This window comes from Aythya ferina, assembly GCF_964211825.1.
Source record: "Aythya ferina genome assembly, chromosome: W".
NCBI lineage: Eukaryota > Metazoa > Chordata > Aves > Anseriformes > Anatidae > Aythya > Aythya ferina.
In genome coordinates, this window is record NC_140313.1 from 5,059,945 (window position 1) to 5,086,413 (window position 26,469).

The 26,469-nt window shown below is 45.0% G+C and overlaps 2 protein-coding genes across 6 annotated transcripts in view; one reads left to right on the forward strand and one right to left on the reverse strand.

Moving 5' to 3' along the window:
• LOC311426322 (CUGBP Elav-like family member 4) overlaps positions 1 to 26,469 on the reverse strand; it is a gene marked incomplete at its 5' end in the record, with an annotated part of 354,690 nt that overhangs the window by 300,442 nt on the left and 27,779 nt on the right. The window contains one exon of one of the 5 annotated variants that reach the window (XM_084502752.1): positions 3,676 to 3,851. The exons of the other annotated variants lie outside the window; for them this stretch is intronic. The remainder of the gene's footprint in view (positions 1 to 3,675; positions 3,852 to 26,469) is intronic. 5 annotated transcript variants of the gene reach the window in all.
• The window catches only part of LOC311426492 (uncharacterized protein), a gene marked incomplete at its 3' end in the record, with an annotated part of 206,305 nt that continues 202,118 nt past the window's right edge, over positions 22,283 to 26,469 (forward strand). Inside the window, exon 1 of the mRNA XM_084502859.1 lies at positions 22,283 to 22,389. The remainder of the gene's footprint in view (positions 22,390 to 26,469) is intronic.

Below are 26,469 nucleotides of genomic sequence, written 5' to 3' on the forward strand. Positions count from 1 at the left end.
TAAAACCTGGTGTGATCATTCAACCATCACTTGGCCCATGGGAGAATATGGAACACTTGTTTTAGGCTGAATCTGTAGGAAAATCCATTCCAGAACTCGACAATGCTGCCCTATCATTCCACCCTTGCCATCACCTGTGTCATTAGTAATCCGTACAATGTGGCAACTCCACTGAATATTATCCAGGAACATTTGTACATTTATCAAATTATGTAACACCATAGTTATATCACCTTTCTGGGGACAAATAGTAGCGTCTGATATTTGCCATCCCAAGTATAGCCATGGCTGTTTCTGTTGGACCTTCTCTGGGGCTATCTTCAACCCTTTTGCTTCCAATGTATCCCAAATAAACTTTATATCTGAATCCTGGAAGCATTCTGGCCGACCAAACCAAATGTTATCCATATAATGGTAAATAATTACATCACACCACGCTGTCCGAATTATATACTTTAACACGACAGACATTAGGATGGTCAGATCATGCTCCATTTTATTACCCAAATAGCCTGACTTTTATAGTGAACTTAACAGGGCCGGATAGTGTCTCACACAAGATTATTGGTCAAAAGCACTCAGACAAACAACTGCACGAAAACAACCCCACCTGCAAGAAAACAACCCCCTTGTGATTAGCAGTCACGTAGATCCCATCCTTGAAGTCAGCTGCTGGCAATAATATTTTTCTAAATTCCTCAATTGGGCTGTGTGGGAACACTGTCATGGGAACTTCTCATAGTCGTCCTGGTAGCTTGGTTTGCTCAGCTGCAGCAAGCCATGGGATCTTTGCTGTTTCAAAAATCCCTCAACAACTAAGTGCACAGTCCAATTGCTTCTTAAATTCAGACAGGCTTGGTGCAGTGACTACTTTCCTGGGGAGCCTGTTCCAGTGTGCGACCACCCTCTTGGTGAAGAACCTTTTCTTGATGTCCAGCCTAAACCTCCCCTGCCTCAGCTTGACACCGTTCCCGTGGGTCCTGTCACTGGTGATTAAGGAGAACAGGTCACCTGTCCCTCCACTCCCCCTCGCAAGGAAGTTGTAGACTGCAATGTCTCCTCTCAGCCTCCTCTTGTCCAGGCTGAACAGGCCCAGTGACCTCAGCCGCTCCTCATAAGTCTTCCCCTCTAGGCCCTTCACCATCTTCATCGCCCTCCTCTGGACACTCTCCAACAGTTTATGCTCACAGTTTTCGAGGTAAGGCCGCACCAGCGCAGAGCAGAGCGAGAGAGTCACTTCCCTCGACCAACTAGCAATGCTGTGCTTGATGCACCCCAGGATATGGTTGGCCCTCCTGGCTGACAGGGCACACTTCTGGCTCATATTCAACTTGCTGTCATCCACAACCCTCAGATCCCTCTCTGCAGGGCTGCTCTCCAGTGGACAACAAATGGACAAAGACTACTAAAAGGACCAGGAGAAGTTGCAAGGGGCAGATTCCTTACCCACAGGCAATGAAGGGCCTGGGTTTCTTCTGATTTATTTACCCTTAAGTCTGCTGGGTGAAGAGAAATTTCCATGATGCATGACCTTGAGGACAAAGAAGCAACAAGAGGTGGACAAGGTCACCTCAAAGAAAACTCTGAGAGGAGGGGAAAAGAAGAGGAAAAGAAAAGCAATATTAAACAGAAAAACAATTGAGTTTGGCAGTGACCTACTGTATTATTACCTTTGGCTGGCTGGTGGGTGTTCACAGCCTCAAAAAATGAGATACAGATCACAAAAGCAACAAGTAATACTAACTGCTCGTCCCACCCTCTCTTTCCTCTCCTCTGTCATTTGTTGGCTGGCCCAGCTGAGTGTCCTGTGAGTAAATGGTTATTGAATGAAAGGATTGAATGAAGGATCTAACCAGCTCTATTAACTAGCTCTTGAGCCTCTAGTCTCAAGATCACAGCTGGAGAAGGAACAAAAATGCTTCCCAGTGCTCAAAGACACATAATTTCAGCTGCTGCAATCTTGTCCTTGCCTCCTAAAGACTGAGAGGTACTCAATGTATCTTCATGGCTTAATAAAATAGAGTGTGAGACTGTAGGCCAGGGCTCACACCACCATCCTGGACGGGTTTATTTACAGGTAGGGATGTAGGTGTTGTCCATGAAGTCCTTCAGTCCTGCAGGTGCTCTTTGCTTTACCCTCTGTTGAAAAACCCAACCCCCACGGATGCTAAGATGTAGGTTTTCTGGGGATGTCTTTAATAGATGTCCTGGTTTCAGTTAGAACAGAATTATTTTTCTTCCTGGTAGCTGGTGGAATGCTGTGTTTTGGCTTAGGATGAGAAGAGTGCTGATAACACCCCGATGTTTTAATTGTTGCAGAGCAGTGCTTATACTAAGCCAAGGACATTTCAGCTTCTTGCTCTGTCCTGCCAATGGGCAGGCTGGGGGTGCAGTAAGAGCTGGGAGGGGACAGACCCAGGACAGGTGACCCAAAGTAGCCAAAGGGGTATTCCATACCATCTGACGTCATGCTAAACAATATATAGGGGTGGCTAGCCAGGGGGAGGGGGCCGGACTGCTCGGGGTTAGGCTGGGCATCGGTCAGCGGGTGGTGAGCAATTGCATTGTGCATCACTTGTTTGTACATATTATTATTAGTAGTACTATTATCATTTTATTATTATTATTATTATTATTATTATTATTATTATTATTATTATTATTATTATTATTTTCCTGTCTTATTAAACTGTCTTTATCTCAACTCACGGGCTTCACTTTCCATTTCTCTCCCCCATCCCAGAGAGGGAGGGGGGAGGGTGAGCGAACGGCTGCGTGGTGTTTAGCTGCCGGCCGGGTTTAACCACGACAACATTGTATTATCCCATTATATATTCCCTAGCACAAGAAAGATGTGGACCTGTTAGAGCGGGTCCAGAGGAGGACCATGAAGATGTTCAGAGGCTGGAGCACCTCTCCTATGAAGGCAGGTTGAGAGCTGGGGATGTTCAGCCTGAAGAGAAGGCTCCAGGGAGACCTCACTGTGGCCTTTCAGTACTTAAAGAGGGATTATAAAAAAGATGGACAGCAACTTTTTACACAGGCAGATAGTGATAAGAAAAGGGAGGACAGTTTTAAACTAAAAAAGAGTAGATATAGATTAGATATTAGGAAAAAAATATTCACTCAGAGGGCAGTGAGGCTCTGGCCCAGACTGCCCAGAGAAGCTGTGGATGCCCCATCCCTGGCAGTGCTCAAGGCCAGGCTGGATGGGGCTTTAGGTAACCTGGGCTGGTGGAAGGTGTCCCTGCCCATGGGACATATGCTCTTTAAGGTCCCTTCCAACCCAAGACATTCTATGATCCTATGATTACTATTACATTAGGCTACAAATAAGGGATTTTCTTCTCATTCATATAGGAAATATATCAGAGAGGAGTCAAGACAAACTGGATTCTCTCTCATAACCTACACTATATAGCATGTTTATTTGCATTATGCAGACATCCTGAAAATAAACATTCCTAAGCCAGAAACTGCTTAAGACTTTCATATACAGTGTAATAAGTCTTTGCCCAGCCCTTCTGCAATGAAACAAGCTGGCTTCACTAGTAGTCTATTGGGTTCTCTCATCTCTATTACAAATAATTTTAGTTGCAGACATTTAATTAATGTTATAAATATACTGTTTATGATGTATTGTGGGAAATGACTGGCTCTCTCAGTATACATCACCTTTTGGTTTGTTGTCTTTCCCTTGGTGCAGTGGCCAGGTGTCTTGCAGGTTCCCAAGCAATCACAGCCTGCACTTCAGGGACGCTGCCCTCAGATTCACTCCTTTGCTGGGGAGACCAGAGCTCGCCATCATCTTGACGTCTTTAGGCATCTAACTTACACGCCAATGGGAGCACCTGGAGTGAGGGGCATGCAGATGACAGCCATTTCAGGATGAGGTGTCTAAAAGTGCCTCCCTGTGCAGTCAGGGGGACACCAACCTGGACACCGAGACTATCTGGGTGCTCCTATTCTGCTCCACTGGTTCTAAAAGAAAGTCACCTCAGATTTCCCCCACTTCTAAATGCTAAAAATAAAGGAGATGAATCCCACCCCTATATAATGAATAGAGGCACACAGGGGCCTCTGGATTTCACAGGATTGTATTTGGACACCTACAGTTAGAAAGTATTAGCACTCCCCTCTTGTGCCTGGGCTCTGATCCATCCCTGTGGCTGCATTCCTTCCATCTTAGCAATGTATTGTCAGGCTTGGATTTCCAAAAAGAATCCAGAGGAGTGAGAAACTTTGATGGGATGAAAGTGCCCTTCTCCACCAGGCCTCAGTGAAATGCCTAGACTGAGTTTTCAGAATAATGCCATTCATGGAGTGGCAGGATTGCTTCCAACAGTGAGTTTTTTTATGAGAAAAGTTTGAGTTTGTTGTAAGTTTTCGCCACACTTTGTGCAGTGTTTTCGATCAGAGGATCTGAAACATCTTACACAATTCACTTTAGAAGAGCTCAAAACTCATGTAGGGTTTGGCATCGTCATGGCTGGTGGTTTTCTTTTTTTGACTGAGTTAAATCGAGGCACCTCAAGGAAACCAGGGGCGTACAATGAACCAACAACCCGTTGGAGAGAATACAAAGTTACAGAGATGATCCTGTGGCTAAAGCACTCACTCAAGTATTAAAAAAAGAAAAAAAAAATATATAAAATGATTTTCCTTTGCACAGACACCCATTACAAAGCAAAGTATTTAATCAGATCTCATCACACCTCCAGTTCCCCCCCAAAATACATGAAAAGGCACACTTCATCTTGACTAAGTAGAAGTGCACAAGTAGTTTAATAGTAGAGTTTTATTCTCTGACCATACAGCACCTTGCCCACTCCAGTAAGAATCATCTGATGCTACCACTGTGGGCATTAACTGTGATAACAAACTTGTGATAAAGACCCCAGTTCCTGGACTAAAAGCACCAGCACATGTTCAATGCAAATATCCTTGACACTGGTGGAAGTTTCACACACATACAAAGAGCACTGGCGTTCTTGGTATCTGTAAAAGCTACTCTGATGTATTGCGGGCCGCTTGTGAGCTTCCACACATGCAACATGCATATGTACACATACTCGCTCACACAGACACACACAAGATAGAGTCTTTTGCCACTTTCTATCTGGCAACATATTAATCTTGTGTTTCGCATTCTCTAAAAGCTTCACCATTTTAACATAATTACTACTGGAATTGACCTTTAAAATATATTCCACATTTCAAATGTCTTTAAAGCCCTCAGTGAGCACCATTTTTCAATTTCTGTATTGTATTGTTTGAAGTTGTTCAATTAATGTTTGCTTTGATTGTCACATATGACTGGATTATCTGCATCCTTTTTTAATAAAAAAACACATTGCTACAACAGAGTTTGTAACTTATCTTTGTTTCACAAACCTCTTTTGGAGTCTTTCTGCTGAGATATTTGAATGGACCAAAATCAGTAAGGACCAGCTGCTTTTGCCACTGAGGTCGAGCTTTGAAGCAACCCAGCAAGAACATACCAAACTAGCTTAAACATCAACATAGCCCTAAAATGTAGCTTACAGCCTGCTGGGTACAGCACAGAAATTTCTGTTTTGCAGTCTTCTCCTCCCATTTCATACACCACAACCTGACATTTCATGTGAGCTTGAATTTTTGGAGAAAATTTCTGTTTTCCCTCTCCCTCCTGTCCCTGCTGGCTTTCAGTAAAATTGAGACTCCATCGAGCATTTGGCACCCAACTTTCCCAGACCTCACCAAAACTCAGCCCACAACATGTGCTTTAATTCAAGTACATACTTAAGTGATTTGCTGAACAGGAATCAAGCATATGCCTAACCTTAAGAAGATGTCTTCTTTGACTTTGAACAGAAATGCTTCAGTTGTCTTTACAAAAGACCAGAAGGAGGAAGGGTAGATTTTTATGCAAGACTTGCAATCTGCTAGGATTTGATATTGGTACTGGCACGCTGGTAGTGGTGTGGAGGTAGTAAAATGCAGGCAGACACAGGAAAATGGGTCTAGTCTGAAATTTTGGATGGCTTAGATCAAAATACTTCTACCCATGCACTCGATGTTTTATGCTTTTTTCCTGACTTGTGCTGGTGTTTTCTGAACTTCAGAACTAGGAAATTTAGCAGGGGAAAAAAAGAAATAATACCTGGTAGGAGTATATGTTTTGTTATTAATAGTAATACTTGGCACTCAGATGTCACTTTTCATCTCCAAAGCACTTTACATAATTAATTCATCTTTGCCATCCCTGTGTGAGATGGAGCTTTTCAGCAAGGCAGCGTGGAAGCTCATGCCTTCAGGACTGGCAGCGCTTGAAGAGCATCAGGCTGCCTGGATGGCACCGCTCTGGGGGCAGATACAGCTGAGCAGTGCCAGGATGGGGCTGCCTTAGGACATTCTGCTGGGCTATGTGCTAAAGGAGGTTTACTTTGAAAACGCTGGTAAGCGAGTCCCGAGTACTTCCCCAGTACTGTGCGGAGAGTGACGTTGCACAGCTCTAGTGACTCCTCTCCCTGCCGCTGTCCCCGAGTCCTGGTGACTCATCATGGCCTCTACCAGTCCCATCGGTGCCTGAACATCTATGGGACCCGCATTTCCATTCAGGGCAACTCCTCTTCCTTCACCAGGAGCTGGTGGGCATGGGGTGCCTGCCAGCACCCGGTGCTTGGACCAGGTCTGCTGGCAGGAGCCACACACGAGGAAATCTGTGAAATCTGCCTTTCCCCGTCTTCACAGCGACACCAGCATTTCTAAGCAAATCAGCATTGACAAAGGGCATGCAGCGGACTTGTCTCATGGCTCCTTGCTCAACAACTATATTTGCTGACCCAATTTTATTATATTCTTCTGTATTTCTTTTCCCTATGGAATGATGGAATGATGGAACTTTTGCATCAGGACCTGATCCAAAGTACCTTGAAGTAAGAGACTACTTTTCTGCCTTTGTCTCAATGGTTTGGTCACATATATGGACCAAATTCAGATACCTCCACCCTGTCTGTGACCATCCTGGGAGAGATGTTTCGATCCCATCAAAAGCCCATATGTGCATTCACTTTCTCAGTGTCCTGATCCAGCAGTAGATCAGGGTGGGCATCTCCCAGCAACAATCTCTGGTGAATAAATACAGCCAACCAGCAGAGGCTGCTTAGAGGGGATAACGTCGGGCAGAAAGCCCACGCAGGCACCCCCAGTGATGTAGGAAGCTCAGGGAGAAATGACTTTTGTCATGGGCCCTGTAGTGTGGCACCACAAACCAGGCTGCTCCATCTTCCTGCAAGTTTTGGCATGTGCTCTGCTGAACCCAGGGGATGGATGACGAGCTTTGGTCCTGCTTCATGGCCGTTCACATGTGCACGGGAGGAGCTCTCCTCCACCAGCCGGTGATTTGTCAGCACTTGCAATGAAAGTCAAAGTCTGCAATTAGAGGGAGTGGCTGTACTTAGGAGAGAGATGTAGAACATCCCAGCACATGCTCAGATTTATCATATTGAAAGAACGCAGTCCTCTTTCTACGCAGTTGCAGTTTTTTAAAAAAGGCTTACATTAGGATACCTCAAAGGTGCACTGCACCAGGGTATATGCTGTGGAGGAAGTTAATAAAACTTGTTCCTTGCATGGAAGTGAGAAATCTTACTACCTGATGATTCCTGATGGAAGTTGTTTCCGAAGCCATGTGTGCAACCTTGTACAGGTAATAATAGCAAAACACTCATGTCATTTTTCTTTTTTGAATTATGGGATACTAATGGCTTTTCTCTTCTTCTTTTTCTTTCTTTCTTTCTTTTTTTTTTTTTTTTTTTTAGAGCCAAGAGCCATGGTAAAAATCAACTGATGACGTTTAGATTCAGAGAAAGACAGAACAGAAAAGAAAAAAGAAGTATAAAATAGGACAAATACAAATCTCTCTGGGAGGAACGCCAGCTGCTAGCTCCGCTATTATTATACTGGAGAATCTTATAAAACTCTAGCCATTAATAATGGGCTGCTGCCAGATATTTATAATTTATTCAAATTATAGGTCTGGATTTGAGGGAGCAGATGTTCCTCATGCAGACACTTTCAGAAAATGAATTCCAAAGAAACAAAATAACATTTGGTGCTATCAGTAGAGAGCAAAGACAGTATTTTAGTTTGCAGTCAACATCTGGACTGCCTTCTATTTTTATTGCCTCCCTCACCCCAGTTCTCTCCTTCCCATCAGCTGTTACCCCTGGATGATTCTGATGCTCTTCTTCTTTGATGGCAAAAAAAAATGTTCTAGCTTGTCTACAGACAACTGATTTCACTGGGAGTAATGGGATCTGACTAACTTCGAATCACTTTGAGCATGAGCAAAGCCTCCAAACAAGCCACCTATTAGGAAGAAGGGAAATTAATTTTGATCCAGAACATAATTCCTCTAGTAATTTCAGTGTTTAGAGGCTGCTCTACCCAATATGGGGTTAGTTTTACCCTCCAGCAAATTCACAGATGTTCTCTCTCTTTCCATCTCTCTCTCTCAGCCTTGGCTAGGCTGGAGGAAGACTGGGTATGCATAAACCCAAAATCTCACTTGCACAGATGCTCCAAATCGAAGCAAGCTGTTCCATCATCTTCTCCAGTTGCTGGATGCTCCATTTGATACCATTCTAGACATGGTGCAACAGAACACAATGTGTGTCCAAAAACTGTTAAACATATTTCCTTGGGCACAGTGACAAATGCTGATGAACACTAAACAGCAGTGCTTGCTACCAGGCATCTCATACTCTGAAACAGAAGCCAACCTCTAGGACCAAATCCAGAGGTTGTAGCAAGATCCTGCTGGCCAGATCTTTTCCCTCTGAGGTCACTTTGCTTTCCACAGATCTTTGTGGTTCTGCGCTGCTTGGAAAGTGTCCTGGTTTCAGTTAGAACAGAATTAATTTTCTTCCTAGTAGCTGGTGGAATGCTGTGTTTTGGCTTAGGATGAGAAGAGTGCTGATAACACCCCGATGTTTTAATTGTTGCAGAGCAGTGCTTATACCAAGCCAAGGACACCTCAGACTTTTGCTCTGTCCTGCCAACAGGCAGGCTGGGGGTGCAGTAAGAGCTGGGAGGGGACAGACCCAGGACAGGTGACCCGAACTAGCCAAAGGGGTATTCCATACCATCTGACGTCATGCTAAACAATATATAGGGGTGGCTAGCCGGGGGGAGGGGGCCGGACTGCTCGGGGTTAAGCTGGGCATCGGTCAGCGGGTGGTGAGCAATTGCATTGTGCATCACTTGTTTGTACATATTATTATTAGTAGTACTATTATCATCATTGTATTATTATTATTATTATTATTATTTTCCTGTCTTATTAAACTGTCTTTATCTCAACTCACGGGCTTCACTTTCCATTTCTCTCCCCCGTCCCAGAGAGGGAGGGGGGAGGGTGAGCGAACGGCTGCGTGGTGTTTAGCTGCCAGCCGGGTTAAACCACGACAGAAAGGTAGGCAGGTCCAAGGGAACTAGAGTGGTCATCTAATTTTCATCTCTTTATGGGTGACTGTAGACTTACATTCCCAACTGGTCCCATTTCACAATTCCCACCCAATCTCATGCAGTAACTTGTCCTCCAACCAGTCGCACATTGCCATCTGTCCTTGCTCCTGACCACCCTTTCCTTAGCTACAGTCCATTTGGGGAGGTACATGAGTGCTGATGCTCAGAGGTGTCATTCCTTCAGACCCTGTTGCCCCATGGCTGAGATTCAGCCCTTCATTATCAAGTCAGAGCTGGTCTCCCAGGCTCTGTGGAGGAAACAGGCTCCTCCAGAAGGCAACTGCTTCATCTTGTTTTTAGGAGAAGATGAATTACGCTTTCCTCTCTCTTGGCTGCAAAGGGAGCCATGAGTCACTAACTTGGTCACAGATAAACTACCCCGATATCTACATCAAAGCAGATGAATCCCACCCTAAGAGACTTAACAGGGTCATTTGCGGAGGCTGTTGCAGAGTTGCAGACTGGATGTGGGAATATGTCAGGGAGTGAAACCAATGCTATGAAGCCCACCCACTCTGTAGTATCTACAAGGGCTCCTGCACCTTCAGGATGGAGGAACAAGATGTGGAAACAGTTAGTTATGTGAGAATCTCTGCTACCTCTCCCTGCAAAACCTTTTCTGAGCTTGACAATTCAGTCCAGAAGTCCCCAGCTCTTCTAAAGAGCAAAGGAGAAGAGCCCCATGATTGTGCTCCTTACCCTATATGCATTTGGACTCCGTAAATATTCTGCACTTGGCCCCATATGAACAACAACTTCCCTCCAGAATCAGAGGGTCTGAATGACAGCATCAGCACTGAAACACCAAGGGCTCACAGCACAGTCAGTGGTTTCTCGAGGGCTCTGGGGAAGCAACTCCCACACAAACTATGGCTGTTGCAGACCACAGCCACCTTTCGATCGTAGATCTAGGGACGCCTCTTCAGCTTGCCTTATCTAATGCAGACCTCAAGCACAGGCGCTAAGATAGACTTTCAAAACAAAACTAACAAAACCAAAGTGGTCTTGTACCTAATTTTGCCCCCTTGAGAAGAAAATGAGAAAAGGGGCTGCACTGGAGAGAAACTGGCCATATTGCTTAATGCATAATTGGAAGGCATTCTACTACGCTGATGCTGAGGACAGGATGAAAACCTATCTGGAACAGAACAGCACTCAAGAGGTTATTTACAGCCACAGCATAAACAGTGAAAATTTACTGGAGTATATAGACCTCCCAAGTGTGCAGCTAAATGAGCTTCATAGTAATGGAATTGCCATATCCCCCTGAATTATACCTCAGTAAGGCTACCCTGCTGTTTGAAAAGCAAATTCAGACTTGACAGTAGGAGCCTGGATGACTACAATATGAGCCATAGGGAGAAGATAAACTATCTAAGTTGATAAGGATAGCATGGACTACTCTGACAGAGTGAAAACAGTGTGATCACTCACGGAGACAAACAGGTTGTGGAAATATGGCAGTGCTATATCTAAGTCACCTGTAGCGACATCGTACTATCTGGAAAGCCAACCTGTGCTTGCTGGAAACTGCAGCTCTTTGTCTGGTGTCAATCAGCACAGCTCCATTGATGTCAGCCTCTTTTCCTGCTAGTGTAATGTTCCTTTGCTAATATAATGCAATAATTCACGCTTTTTAAATCTTCAGTGGCGTTACACAGACTTCCACCAAGTGAGGGTTTGGTCGACAGCCTTATTATGATGCACATTCAGAAGAAGGAAGAGTTAAGATCACGGAGGCAACCTTAACCTCTTTCCTGATGTCTGAGTGCTTGACTGCAGAGCCACAGTGTTACTGCAGTGAGGTTTCCTCCCCAAACACAGGCCTTAAAGAGCCATGTGGAGCCACAATCACAAATGTGTGGTTTGCCAGATAGTGAGGGAGCTGCGGGCTCCTTTACTGATCCAACTGCTACGCCATCGCCATTGGCCCCTCTGCTGCTACAGCCATCGAAGGCTTTTGCTGTTACGCCCCCTGCTGACCTGGACGTGCCTTTTGACCCAGGCCTATTGGCCTTGAAAAGGAGATGGATATGCTTTTCTTTGATCTGGGAAGAACAGGATACATAAGGCCTGAAGAATGGAAAATGGTTAAAAAAAAATGGTTAAAATTGTTAAGTCATGGAACTTAAAGGATTGTTTGTTACCTTTCCTGATTGTTCATATGTATAGGCATACTTGGGTTTAGTATGTAAAGCAATGTTCTGTATATTTAGAATGTTTGATGTTTGTGTATGCATGTTGGTGGAGCGTAGACTCCCTGCACACCCAGCACTGTTTACTTGCCTTTTATACCTTTTATAAATATTTGTTTTATAAATATTACAAAATTCAGATTGAGTTGAGACCTCATTTACAACAAGGCCATCAGGAATATAAAAGAGTTTAGAGGGAACAAAGAAGGGTGATTCAGGAGACTCCATGCAGTCTCGGGTTTCTTGTTCTTCAGATGGTTCTCTTGTTCTCCAGCCATTAAGGCATGAAAGGTTCTGGCTGTTTGCTGTTGCTGTTATATTCAAAGTTGTTTGACCAATGAAAAGTTGTTTTGAAAAGGACTGCTGTGGGGAGAAGGGATAAGAGGGGAGCCTGCCCTCAAGATAAAAAAGGCAACACGATGAAGTTACATCATCAATAAAGAAGCAGGAAAAAGGAGTGAAGAGGAACAGGCTGGCAGAATGGAGACTAGGATGGGAACAGGCACTTTGATTGCCTCATGAAGATAGGTTCGGCCAGACTCAGCAAACTGCTCAGAGAAGCTCGTACAGAAAGTCGCTGGAAATGGGCGCACCGGAGCTGGAGAGAAGCTCAAATTGAGGGAAGAGGACCTGTGCACACAACTGCCCCTCGCTGGTAAGCAGTTGCGCATTATGGGGAATCATACGTCCTTGGAAATAAAGACTGTCCTGGTAACCTTACAGCTTATTCCCCTTGTTAACAATCAGACAGTTTATGATCCTGAAACATGGGACCAAACTGAGGTCAAGGTGTGGGACTCTGCAACTAAAAACGACAAGGTTGCAGTGGGATCGCTCGGCACATGGTGAGCAGTCTCTGAGGCCTTAAAGAGCCATGTGGGACCACAGTCAGAAACGTGTGGTTTGCCAGATAGTGAGGGAGCTGCGGACTCGTTTAGTGATCCGAGTGCTACACCATCACCCCTCTGCTGCATCCTCAGCCATCGAAGGCTTTTGCTGTTATGCCCCCTGGTGACCTGGATGTGCCTTTTGACCCAGGCCCTATTGGCCTTGAAAAGGAGATGGATATGCTTTTCTTCGATCTGGGAAGAACGGGATACATAAGGCCCGAAGGCCGAGTTGCTTGACAACTTAAAGCGAGACATATTATTCAAAAGGAATGGAAAATGGAGAGTTGTTTGTAATCAAGAAAAGGAATGGAAAATGGAGACTGTTAAGTCATGGAACTTAAAGGATTGTTTGTTACCTTTTCTGTATTTGTAGGCATACTCAGGTTTAGTATGTAAAAGCAATGTTCTGTGTATTTAGATGGTTCGATGTTTGTCTGTGCGTGTTGGTGGAGCATAGGCTCCCCGCACACCCAGTGCTGTTTACTTGCCTTTTATAAATCTTCCTTTTATAAATATTACTAAATTCAGATTGAGTTGAGATTACATTTATAACATACCCAACAATACTGTCCCAGATGGCTCAGTAACTAGGGCATTGCAAGGGCTTACCACACTTTCCAGTGAATTGACAGAAAAATTAGGCATATTTACATCCTTGATCCGTAGTTGTAGGAATTTTGACAGCCATTGGTTGCTGCATTATCCCCTGTGTAAGTGGACTAGTACAGTGGTTAACTGAAACCGCACTATTGAAACAAATGATGATGGAGCCACCACCTAACTCAGATAAGGTGATAATGAGGAGATGGAAAACAAAGAAAGTGAAGAAGAAGATATCTACCAAATTACACCTTAGAGAAAAGTTTTGCAAAAATCAAGTTTTTAAAGAAGAAAAGGGAGGAACTGTGGGAATAGAGATGTTGTTTTTGCAGTTACATTGTTTAGAGGGAAGGAATGTGGTATTGAGATATGCTTACAGTGATAAGAAAGCTTAGCAGGTGACCTTGTAAAATGCAGACAAACAGACTCCTTAGGACAATTAGGTGAAAATCACAGTGGTAAGTCAAGTCAGATAAGTAAAGAAACATTACCACTGCAAACAGTAAAAAAGTCAAGAAATTTGAAATTTAACAGGCTGGCAACTGAAGGCCATGCATTGTTTGTGAAGCATCATATAGATTGTGAAGCTGGATTACCCACTCAGTGGGGAATCAGGGGAGGGTCCTGTCATCAAAAAGTATATAAACTGTGTTTTGGAACTAGTAGTCACGTGCTCCTGCTTGTGAGGTGCCCGCCATTGCAATCGCGAATAAATTACTACTTCACTTAGAACCTTGCCTGAGCTTAAGTTATTGGCTACGGATTGTTTCTCACAGGCAGAACAAAAGTATATGGAACACCAACTTTTTTTGACTGTTCCCAAAAATGGATTTCTTATATTTATTAATTGCGGTGGTGCAGAAACTCTGATTTTGCTGGTATGGGTATAGTAGCAGTGCCAAGAACGTGACTGTTGAGGGATTTTTTGAAACGGCAAAAATCCCATGGCTTGCTGCAGCTGAGCAAACCAAGCTACCAGGGCAACTATGAGAAGTTCCCATGACAGTGTTCCCACATCCCCCAACTGAGGGATTCAGAAAAATATTGTTGCCAGCAGCTGGCTTCAAGGACAAGGTCTACGTGACTGCTAATCACAAGGGGGTTGTTTTCTTGCAGGTGGGGTTGTTTTCTTGTAGTTGTTTGTCTGAGTGCTTTTGACCAATAATCTTGTGTGAGACACTATCCGCCCCTGTTAAGTTCACTATAAAAGTTAGGCTATTCGGGCAAGAAGATAGAGCATGATCTGACCATACTGGTGTCTGTCGTGCTTTCGGCCATGCTTCCTGCAATACGTGACCATTTAGCCAATTTACAATTTAGCACTGCATAACCAAAGATGAATGAAAGAAGAGGCTAGAAATGGAACCAGAAGAACATCTGGTAGATGTTTTTTGCTGCAACATTACAGTTAAGGAAGAGTCAGTGTAGCCAGCTGGATTTCTCTTTATGTGTAAGATTCTGTTGTTTTGGATCTGGATTGCAGTTTTATTTAATTTTTAAATTATTTTTTGTTAATTTTAATGACTGAATATTGACATTCAGATTGATAGCTAGAATCCATTTTAGAGAGATTAATTTATGAATGATTTCTTAATAAAAAGAAGTTCATAATTCTCTTAACCCTTTGGAACCCAGAGAAGCCTTTCTGTAACTGCCTCCTGTAGGACTGGAGGAATAGAAATCTCTGGGATTTCTGTACTCTGAAATCTGGGTCACTTCAACTTTGAATTTTTTAATGCTTATGCACTCCACAGTCCAATTGTGACTAGGATTGAGGGTATCCCCTTGTATTTTATTTATTTATTTTTTTAACCTCAATGTCCTCATCAATAGAACAAGGATAATAGTGCTTAGTTACTGCCAGGAATATTCAGGCATAATGTTTATAAATACCTTTGAAGGTTACAAGTTCTTTCCAAGTGCCTAGTATTTCTGCTGATTTCCTGTTGAAGAGAACTGTGTATGTGGGGTTGGGTGGGGTTTCAAACATCAGATGTCAAGTTTTCTTTTATTTTTTTAATGATTTATGCAATTGTTAATCAGCAGCTGACTCCTCTGAGGAAACTTGAGGGAGATCATGCATTTAGAAACAATCCTGCTTCTAGTATTTTCTCTCCACTGTATTTTTCTTCCTTTGTTCTTTTGTTCTCTATTATGAAGGACATTTGCATGAAAACGAGGTTTTTGTTTCTTAAGGGTTCATCTGCTCCTGCTGCTTATTCCCCACCTGGCCATAATCCTCTGTGACATCTCAGTTGGTGACTGTGCAAATGATTATGATGTCAAAGACAGGATTATAACTTCAGGTGAGAAACAAACAGCAGGAACAGGTGAACTCAGGAGAAATACACATCTTGACTTTTCTCTAACCATTTTTATGCTAAAAGCACAAGAGAAATGCAGGTAATAGATTATGTATGCATATAGAAAATAACTGATGTGTAAGCGAATTGTACCATGTTAGTGAGTAACATGAGAAATCAATTCTTAAAATTCCTTTCAACTGTATTTATTCTGTAGTTTTGTTTACAGAAAACTACAATGCTGTGAAAATATCCAATGACAGTGTGATTAGGACGTATTTTTTATGTCGTGGTTTAACCCGACCGGCAGCTAAACACCACGCAGCCGTTCGCTCACCCTCCCCCCTCCCTCTCTGGGACGGGGGAGAGAAATGGAAAGTGAAGCCCGTGAGTTGAGATAAAGACAGTTTAATAAGACAGGAAAAAAAAATAACAAAATAATAATAACAATAATAATAATGATGATACAATGGTGATAATACGAAAGTAATAATAGTATGTACAAACAAGTGATGCACAATGCAATTGCTCACCACCCGCTGACCGATGCCCAGCCTAACCCCGAGCAGTCCGGCCCCCTCCCCCCGGCTAGCCACCCCTATATATTGTTTAGCATGACGTCAGATGGTATGGAATACCCCTTTGGCTAGTTTGGGTCACCTGTCCTGGGTCTGTCCCCTCCCAGCTCTTACTGCACCCCCCAGCCTGCCCGTTGGCAGGACAGAGCAAAGGCTGAGATGTCCTTGGCTTAGTATAAGCACTGCTCTGCAACAATTAAAGCATCGGGGTGTTATCAGCACTCTTCTCATTCTAAGCCAAAACACAGCATTCCACCAGCTACTAGGAAGAAAATTAATTCTGTGCTAACTGAAACCAGGACATCTATCCACCCCTTATTCCATACCATTTATGTCATGCTCAGGTTACACTCTTTTCCATACATTCTAATTAGTCACCTATAGTAATCATGGTAGTGATAACATACAGTATAATATACTATTTAACATGGTGCAATTCAGTTCATGGGCTATTCTCACCCAGTATTAAATCTCCTTGAGGTACACACCGGACCTCTCCGTTCTTTTGCATCACCCACCAAGTATATCCAGGTCCCTGAGCGAAAACAATTCCACGAATAGGTTTGCCTTTTCCTGAGGCAGGAGTAGCCCAGACTGTTTTACCCAGCATATTTTTTACATGCACTACAGGAACTTTATCCCCATCTACAGTACGTAACAGGTTTGATTGGGCAGGTCCAGCTCGGTTGGTAGATCCCCTAGTATTGACTAACCAGGTGGCCTTTGCCAAATGCGTATCCCAGTTTTTGAACGTCCCAGCGCCCATTGCTTTCAAGGTAGTCTTTAACAGGCCATTGTATCGTTCAACTTTCCCGGAGGCTGGTGCATGATAGGGGATGTGATACACCCATTCAATACCATGTTCTTTGGCCCAAGTGTCTATAAGGTTGTTTCGGAAGTGAGTCCCATTGTCTGATTCTATTCTTTCTGGGGTGCCATGTCGCCATAGGACTTGCTTTTCAAGGCCCAGGATGGTGTTCCGGGCGGTAGCATGAGGCACAGGATATGTTTCCAGCCATCCGGTGGTTGCTTCCACCATTGTAAGTACGTGGCGCTTGCCATTGCGAGTTTGAGGGAGTGTGATGTAATCAATCTGCCAGGCCTCTCCATATTTATATTTCAGCCATCGTCCTCCATACCAAAGAGGCTTTGACCGTTTGGCTTGCTTGATTGCAGCACATGTTTCACAGTCATGAATAACCTGTGCTATAGCGTCCATGGTCAAGTCCACCCCTCGATCACGAGCCCATCTGTATGTTGCATCTCTACCTTGATGGCCTGAGGTGTCATGGGCCCATCGGGCTATAAATAATTCACCTTTATGCTGCCAATCCAGGTCCACCTGAGCTACTTCAATCTTAGCAGCCTGATCCACCTGCTGGTTGTTTTGATGTTCTTCAGTAGCCCGATTCTTGGGCACATGAGCATCTACGTGGCGTACTTTCACAGCCAGGTTCTCTACCCGAGCAGCAATATCTTGCCACAATGCAGCAGCCCAGATAGGTTTGCCCCTACGCTGCCAGTTGTTTTGCTTCCATTGCTGTAACCATCCCCACAGGGCATTTGCTACCATCCATGAATCGGTGTAGAGATAGAGAACTGGCCATTTTTCTCATTCAGCAATGTCTAAAGCCAGCTGAATGGCTTTCACTTCTGCAAACTGACTCGATTCACCTTCTCCCTCAGCAGCTTCTGCAACTCGTCGCGTAGGACTCCATACAGCAGCCTTCCATCTCCGATGCTTCCCCACAATACGACAGGACCCATCAGTGAACAGGGCATATTTCTTTTCATTCTCTGGCAACTGGTTGTACAGTGGGGCTTCTTCAGCACGACCCACCTCCTCCTCTGATGATATCCCAAAGTATTTGCCTTCTGGCCAGTCCATGATCACTTCCAATATTCCTGGGCGACTGGGGTTTCCTATTCGAGCCCGCTGAGTAATCAGTGCAACCCACTTGCTCCATGTAGCATCAGTTGCATGATGCGTAGAGGGGACCCTTCCCTTGAACATCCAGCCTAGTACCGGTAATCGGGGTGCTAGGAGGAGCTGCGCTTCAGTACCGACCACCTCCGAAGCAGATCGAACTCCTTCATATGCTGCCAATATCTCCTTTTCAGTTGGAGTATAGCGGGCCTCAGATCCTCTGTATCCCCGACTCCAAAACCCCAGAGGCCGACCTCGAGTTTCCCCAGGTTCTTTCTGCCAGAGGCTCCAGGTGGGGCCGTTCTCCCCGGCTGCAGTGTAGAGCACATTCTTTACATCTGGTCCTGTTCGAACTGGCCCAAGGGCTACTGCATGGACTATTTCCTGCTTGATTTGTTCAAAGGCTTGTCGTTGTTCAGGGCCCCATTCAAACTCATTCTTCTTACGAGTTACTTGGTAGAGTGGGTTTACAATCAGACTGTAATTTGGGATGTGCATTCTCCAAAACCCCACAACACCTAGGAAAGTCTGTGTTTCTTTTTTGTTAGTTGGTGGAGACATAGCTGTTATTTTGTTGATCACATCCATTGGGATTTGACGACGTCCATCTTGCCATTTTATTCCTAAAAACTGGATCTCCCGTGCAGGTCCTTTGACTTTATTTTGTTTTATGGCAAAACCGGCTTTCAGAAGGATTTGGACTATTTTCTTCCCTTTCTCGAAAACTTCCTCTGCTGTGTCACCCCACACAATAATGTCATCGATGTACTGCAGGTGTTCAGGAGCTTCCCCCTGCTCTAGTGCAGACTGGATCAGCCCATGGCAAATGGTAGGGCTGTGTTTCCACCCCTGGGGCAGCCTATTCCAAGTATATTGGACTCCCCTCCAAGTGAAGGCAAATTGTGGCCTGCACTCTGCTGCTAGAGGGATGGAGAAAAATGCATTAGCGATATCAATTGTGGCGTACCACTTGGCTGCCTTCGATTCAAGTTCATACTGAAGTTCCAGCATGTCCGGCACTGCAGCACTCAGTGGTGGCGTGACTTCGTTCAGGCCGCGATAGTCCACTGTTAGTCTCCACTCGCCATTAGACTTTCGCACTGGCCATATGGGACTATTGAAAGGTGAATGAGTCTTGCTGATCACTCCTTGGCTCTCCAATTGACGAATTAGCTTATGGATGGGAATCAGGGAGTCTCGGTTGGTGCGATATTGCCGCCGGTGCACAGTTGTGGTAGCAATTGGCACTTGCTGTTCTTCGACCCTCAGCAACCCCACAACAGAGGGGTCCTCTGAGAGACCAGGCAAGGTAGATAATTGTTTAATGCCCTCTGTCTCTAAGGCAGCAATACCAAAAGCCCACCGGAACCCTTTTGGGTCCTTGCAGTATCCTCTTCTAAGATAGTCTATGCCAAGGATACATGGAGCATCCGGACCAGTCACAATGCGGTGCTTTTCCCACTCATTCCCAGTCAGACTCACTTCAGCCTCCAATACAGTCAACTGCTGAGATCCCCCTGTCACTCCACAAATATAGATGGGCTCTGGTCCTTTATAGCTCGATGGCATTATAGTACATTGTGCACCGGTGTCTACTAAAGCCTTATACTTCTGTGCGCGTGATGTGCCAGGCCATCGAATCCACACAGTCCAATAAACTCGATTGTCCCTTTCCTCCCCCTGGCTGGAGGCAGGGCCCCCCTAATCCTGGTCAGAATCTTCCTCGTTTCTGTGTTTGAAGGACTGTCTGCTGGAAGTTGGAGCAGCAAACTTTTCGGAGAATCCCTTTTTCCTGATTGTTTTCTTTTGCAACTCACGTACCCGTGCCTCTAGGGTCGCGGTAGATTTTCCATCCCACTTTCTCATGTCCTCTCCATGGTCTCGTAAGTAAAACCACAGGGTGGCACGGGGTGAGTACCCACCATATCGTCTTCCTTGTGTGGGTGAACGCCTACCCCTGACAGCTGAGACACTGCTTTGTACAGGTGCGAAGGAGAATAATCTCTCTTCAAGTTGGTGAACCTTTTCAGAAAGTTTCTCCCAAGTGTTCTCCTTTGGTCGGTGGGCACTGGTTGGTTCAGGTGGGGAGGACAATAGATTCTCTTCAAGTTGGTGAACCTTTTCAGAAAGTTTCTCCACAGCTGAGACGCAGGCCTGTAAGGAAGAGGAGAGACTTTCTTCGTACTGCCGGAGTTGTTTAGCCGCTTCACCCACTGTGGGTTCCTCATCCTCTTTCCAGGCCATTATTGCCAATGAGCTGGCATATGATGGTGGTGCACTCCGTACAAACTTCCGCCACATGGGTCGTGTACACTTGACTTCATCTGGATCTGTGGATGTTTGTTTGAGGTCTGGATCCTCATAAATCACTTCCCGTACGGCTAATTCCCTCAGGTACTGGATTCCCTTCTCCATAGTGGTCCACTTGCCTGGTAGACATAAAATATCTTCCTTGAAGGGATACCTTTCCCTCACAGCTGAGAGGAGACGCCTCCAGAGGCTGGTGGGTCGTGCTCCATCTGCAATTGCTTTGTCAATGCCGGCGTCTCGAGCAAGGGATCCCAGCCGCTTGGCTTCCCTGCCGTCTAATTCCACACAATTGGCTCCAGAGTCCCAGCACCGGAGCAGCCAGGTGACAAGCTGCTCACCTATACAGCGACCAAAATCTTTTCGCACATCTCGTAGCTCGCGCTCGTTTAGGCTTCGGGTAGTTACTGTTGCTCTTTCGGCATCCTCATCTTCCTCCTCCTGAATCCTTGACGGCCCAGCGTCGTCATCATCTTCGTCATCTCTATACTTAGTTTTGGCAGAAGCCTTACCTGGATTGGCAGAAGACTCTCTGCGTTCTAAACGACTTGAATTTCTATACCATATTTTCACCTTCTCTACAGGGGCAGCTTGCACTGCTACTGCTCGTTTCTCTGACTTTGTTACAGGGTCTGCCACAGGGGTTGGAATGCCCTCTGCAGGGTCAACTTGCACTGCTACAGCTCGTTTCTCTGACACGGCCACAGGAGCTGGAGCGGCTACAGGAGCTGGAGTTGGAGCTGGAGCAGTTGCAGGAGCTGGGACTGGAGCAGCAGTAGGAGCTGGAGCTGGAGCGGCTTCAGGAGCTGGAGCTGGAGCGGCTTCAGGAGCTGGGACTGGAGCAGTTGCAGGAACTGGGACTGGAGTAGCGGCCGGAGCTGGAACTGGAGCGACTGCAGGAACTGGGACTGGAGCAGCTGCAGGAGCTGGAGCTGGAGCAGCTTCAGGAGCTGGGACTGGAGCAGTTGCAGGAGCTGGAGCTGGAGCGGCTGCAGGAGCTGGGACTGGAGCGGCTGCAGGAGCTGGGACTGGAGCGGCTGCAGGAGCTGGGACTGGAGCGGCTGCAGGAGCTGGGACTGGAGCGGCTGCAGAATCCACCGTAGGGGTCACAGTGGCCGTTGGATCTGTCACAGGGTTTGGAGTGGCCGCAGGGTCTGTCACTAAGTTGACAGCAGTATCAATGGCAGCTCGATAGGCATGAGCCAGGCCCCAGCACGTTACAATGATTTGTGTTACTTTGGAACTGCCAGAATCATTACACCTTTTTTTCAAGCATTCTGCCAGTTTTTGAGGATTTTGCCATTGTTCAGGGGTGAATTTCCAACACACTGGGGGTGCCAACTGCTCTAGATGCCTGCCCATATCCACCCATACTCCCTGCCACCCACAACTATACTGCCTCCGGGCAGATCTCCGGATGAGCTTCATAAGTAGTTGTTTAACTTTAAGCAGAATCTGAAGTGCATTCATGAGGCAGAACAACAAGACTATGGTATTCTGAGTATTCCAGAAATATTCAATATCTTGGAGAGCTATTGTGACAAGCTCAGGGGATAAGAGGGTGGTGAAGGAGGAAGGCAGAGTGACCCAGGAGGATACAGGGGTGGTGAAGGAGAAAGGGAGAGTAAGCAAGTAAGGAAAAATATCCTCCCCTTTCCCCTCCACAGATTGACTCTCTAATGGAGAAAAACAATAGGTATAATTGCTAATAGTTCCCAAGATGCTGTTTCCAAAGTACAGAGTCCACGATGTTACTGAGTATAAATACCAAGTTAGAGTCATGACCAGATATCTTATCGTCTCATAAGCCATTGCTATAACACTTAGTACCATAATGGTCTGAAACCAGGGCCCGGAGAGGAGAAACAACACTACAGAGAGCAAATACGGAAAATAATGTACTATAATACTCAATTTGGAAAACAGGCGCAGCAGAGTTGTGATTAAAGCAATCAGCATCATGACAAGTGACTATTAAGCAGGTCTAATCCTTACACCAATTTTAGTTTAACACACTCTGATCAGATCTGCCGTTATCTCAACCTTTCGGGCCCCACGTTGGGCGCCAAAAAGACTGTCGTGGTTTAACCCGACCGGCAGCTAAACACCACGCAGCCGTTCGCTCACCCTCCCCCCTCCCTCTCTGGGACGGGGGAGAGAAATGGAAAGTGAAGCCCGTGAGTTGAGATAAAGACAGTTTAATAAGACAGGAAAAAAAAATAACAAAATAATAATAACAATAATAATAATGATGATACAATGGTGATAATACGAAAGTAATAATAGTATGTACAAACAAGTGATGCACAATGCAATTGCTCACCACCCGCTGACCGATGCCCAGCCTAACCCCGAGCAGTCCGGCCCCCTCCCCCCGGCTAGCCACCCCTATATATTGTTTAGCATGACGTCAGATGGTATGGAATACCCCTTTGGCTAGTTTGGGTCACCTGTCCTGGGTCTGTCCCCTCCCAGCTCTTACTGCACCCCCCAGCCTGCCCGTTGGCAGGACAGAGCAAAGGCTGAGATGTCCTTGGCTTAGTATAAGCACTGCTCTGCAACAATTAAAGCATCGGGGTGTTATCAGCACTCTTCTCATTCTAAGCCAAAACACAGCATTCCACCAGCTACTAGGAAGAAAATTAATTCTGTGCTAACTGAAACCAGGACAGAGGGTTTTTTTTTTATTTATTTATTTATTTATTTATTTTTTTAACCTCAATGTCCTCATCAATAGAACAAGGATAATAGTGCTTAGTTACTGCCAGGAATATTCAGGCATAATGTTTATAAATACCTTTGAAGGTTACAAGTTCTTTCCAAGTGCCTAGTATTTCTGCTGATTTCCTGTTGAAGAGAACTGTGTATGTGGGGTTGGGTGGGGTTTCAAACATCAGATGTCAAGTTTTCTTTTATTTTTTTAATGATTTATGCAATTGTTAATCAGCAGCTGACTCCTCTGAGGAAACTTGAGGGAGATCATGCATTTAGAAACAATCCTGCTTCTAGTATTTTCTCTCCACTGTATTTTTCTTCCTTTGTTCTTTTGTTCTCTATTATGAAGGACATTTGCATGAAAACGAGGTTTTTGTTTCTTAAGGGTTCATCTGCTCCTGCTGCTTATTCCCCACCTGGCCATAATCCTCTGTGACATCTCAGTTGGTGACTGTGCAAATGATTATGATGTCAAAGACAGGATTATAACTTCAGGTGAGAAACAAACAGCAGGAACAGGTGAACTCAGGAGAAATACACATCTTGACTTTTCTCTAACCATTTTTATGCTAAAAGCACAAGAGAAATGCAGGTAATAGATTATGTATGCATATAGAAAATAACTGATGTGTAAGCGAATTGTACCATGTTAGTGAGTAACATGAGAAATCAATTCTTAAAATTCCTTTCAACTGTATTTATTCTGTAGTTTTGTTTACAGAAAACTACAATGCTGTGAAAATATCCAATGACAGTGTGATTAGGACGTATTTTTTAAAAAATTTTATTTTTGTTTTTACAATGTTACAACTCTTATAAGAGATTCCCTCTGTATCCCTTTGTTGTAACACAACATCCTTAGTTGGATTAAAATGAGGTTTGATTAAAAATATAAAAAGAATGACATAAACTGGACTAGAAACAAGTTAACCAGGATCTCTGAAGGGAGTGGGGCTTTGGAGCAGATCACTCTTTGTGAGATAACAAAGGGATGTTTTTGGAATTGGCTGAGTTCTGCTTCAGTTTTTTTCATCTGTTTAATGTCACATTTTTTTTGGGTGCAGGTTGTGGAAAGAAATAGAAGAAATGGTGTTATCATATATTGATATAATACTGTTTTGTGTATAGAAGCCCAGGTGAAAATAGGAGGGAAGAAGGGAGTTAATAATCACAGAATTAAAGACATTGAAAGTCATCCAATCCACAGCTTTGATATTTGAAGTACTCCCAGCTTCAGAGAAGCCATGGGGAGTGTTTGTGGGTTTTTTGTTGTTGTTGTTTGTTTATTTGTTTTTTTACAGAATTGAAGCAGTTATCTTCAGAAAACCAGTAATTAAAATTAGAAAGTTGGTAACATTTTTATTGCAGTCAATTCCTGTGGTGAGATTAACATTAGATAATCTTATAAAATAACCAGGCACCCTATGATGATCTGACATCATAGGCTGTACAGAGCTCCCGGTCCTCCAAGGGCTGTGATTGTTTTAAGGTTTTATCTCATGATAACTGTTATATATGGAGTGGTAATTCGTGTCAGAAAAATGGTTGATATTGTTATAAATGAACCATGGACATTTCCAGGGACAGAGGTGAGACTGACTGGCCTGTAGTTTCCTGGATTCTCCTTCTTGAAGACTGGAGTGACATTGGCTATCCTCCAGTCTTCAGGCACCTCTCCTGTTCTCCAGGACCTTTCAAAGATGATAGAGAGCAGTTCGACAATCACCTCTGCCAACTCCCTTAGCACACATGGATGCATCCCATCGGAGCCCATGGATTTGTGTGCACTGATCCCACTCAGATGCTCCCAAACCACTGCCTTATCAACCAGGGGGGAGCTCTCCATTTCCCAGACCCTTTCTCCTCCGTCCAGGGTCCAGGAGTCCTGGGCGGGGGGGGGGAGGGGGGGTCCTTGAAGCAAAGACTGAAGCAAAGAAAGCATTCGGTATCTCCGCCTTCTCAGCGCCTCTCGTTACCAGGACACCCGCCTCATTCAGCAAGGCAGCCACATTATCCTTAGTCTTCCTTTTACTGTTGACATAAAAAAAAAAAAAAACAAAACCTTCTTATTATCCTTTATCTCTTTTGCAAGCCTCATCTCTAGGTGGGCTTTTAGCCTTCCTCATCATGTCCCTGCGGGCCCTGACAACACTTCTATACTCCTCCCAAAAGGACATGCCCTTTTTCAACATTTCATAGACCTTCCTCTTCCTTTTGATCTTGTTGGTGAGCTCCTTGCTCATCCACGAAGGTTTCCTGCCCCCCTTCCCTGATTTCCTACTCTTAGGGATGCACTGATCCTGAGCTTGGAAGAATGTGCTGTTTAAATGTTTAAATGTTTCCCAGCTCTCACAAGCACCCTTGACTGCTAGTAATCTAGCCCATGAGATACCCCCAAGCAGGTCCCAGAAGAGGTTGAAGTTGGCTTTCCAAAATTCCAGAGTAGAAATCCTGCTTTTAGCCTTACTTCTTCCACCAAATTCCATCTTGAACTCCATCATCTCATGGTCACTGCATCCCAAGCTGCCCCCAACCTTCACATCCCTAACAAGGCCATCCCTGTTGGTAAGAACGAAGTCCAGGAGCACTCCCCGCCTCGTCAGCTCCTCCACCACCTGCATCAGAAAATTGTCTTCAATGCATTGTAGGAACCGTTTGGACTGCATGTGCCTGGCTGAGTTGCTTACCCAACAGATATCTGGATAATTGAAGTCCCCCATGAGAACCAGTGCCTGGGATCATGAGGCTACTACCAGCTGCTTGTAGAAGGCCTCATCGACCTCCTCCTCCTGATCTGATGGCCTGTAGTATACCCCCACAACAGTGTCCCCCATACCAGCCCACCCCTTAATTCTCACCCACAAGCTCTCCACTTGTCCATCACCCTCCCCCAGGTGGAGCTGAGTACACTCTAATTGCTCCCTCATATAAAGGGCAACCCCACCCCCTCGCTTCCCCAGCCTGTCTTTCCTAAAAAGGACATAGCCCTCCATGACAGCATTCCAGTCATGTGAGCTGTCCCACCACGTCTCTGTGATCGTAATGAGATCGTGGCCCTGCGACCAAACACAGATCTCGAGCTCATCCTGTTTATTTCCCATGCTTCGCGCATTGGTATACAGGCACATTAGGGAAGCAGCAGGCACAGTTACCCCTGGAGGGATGAGAGAAGATTCTGGACAGGGTATCGGGATCATTACCTTCACTGAGGAGCCCTCGGACGATCCTATGGGACAACTCAGAGGTTTTTCCCTACTATCTTCAACAGTGACAGCAGTGACAACTTCCCCCAGCCCTTCTCTGTCACGTCTAACTCCCCTCCCTTCCCCCATCAAACCTAGTTTAAAGCCCTAGTAATCAGCCCAGAGAGTTTGCTCCCCAATACACTTCTGCCCCACTTGCTGAGATGGAGTTGGTCAGCAGCCCATACCCGGCTTCTCAAAG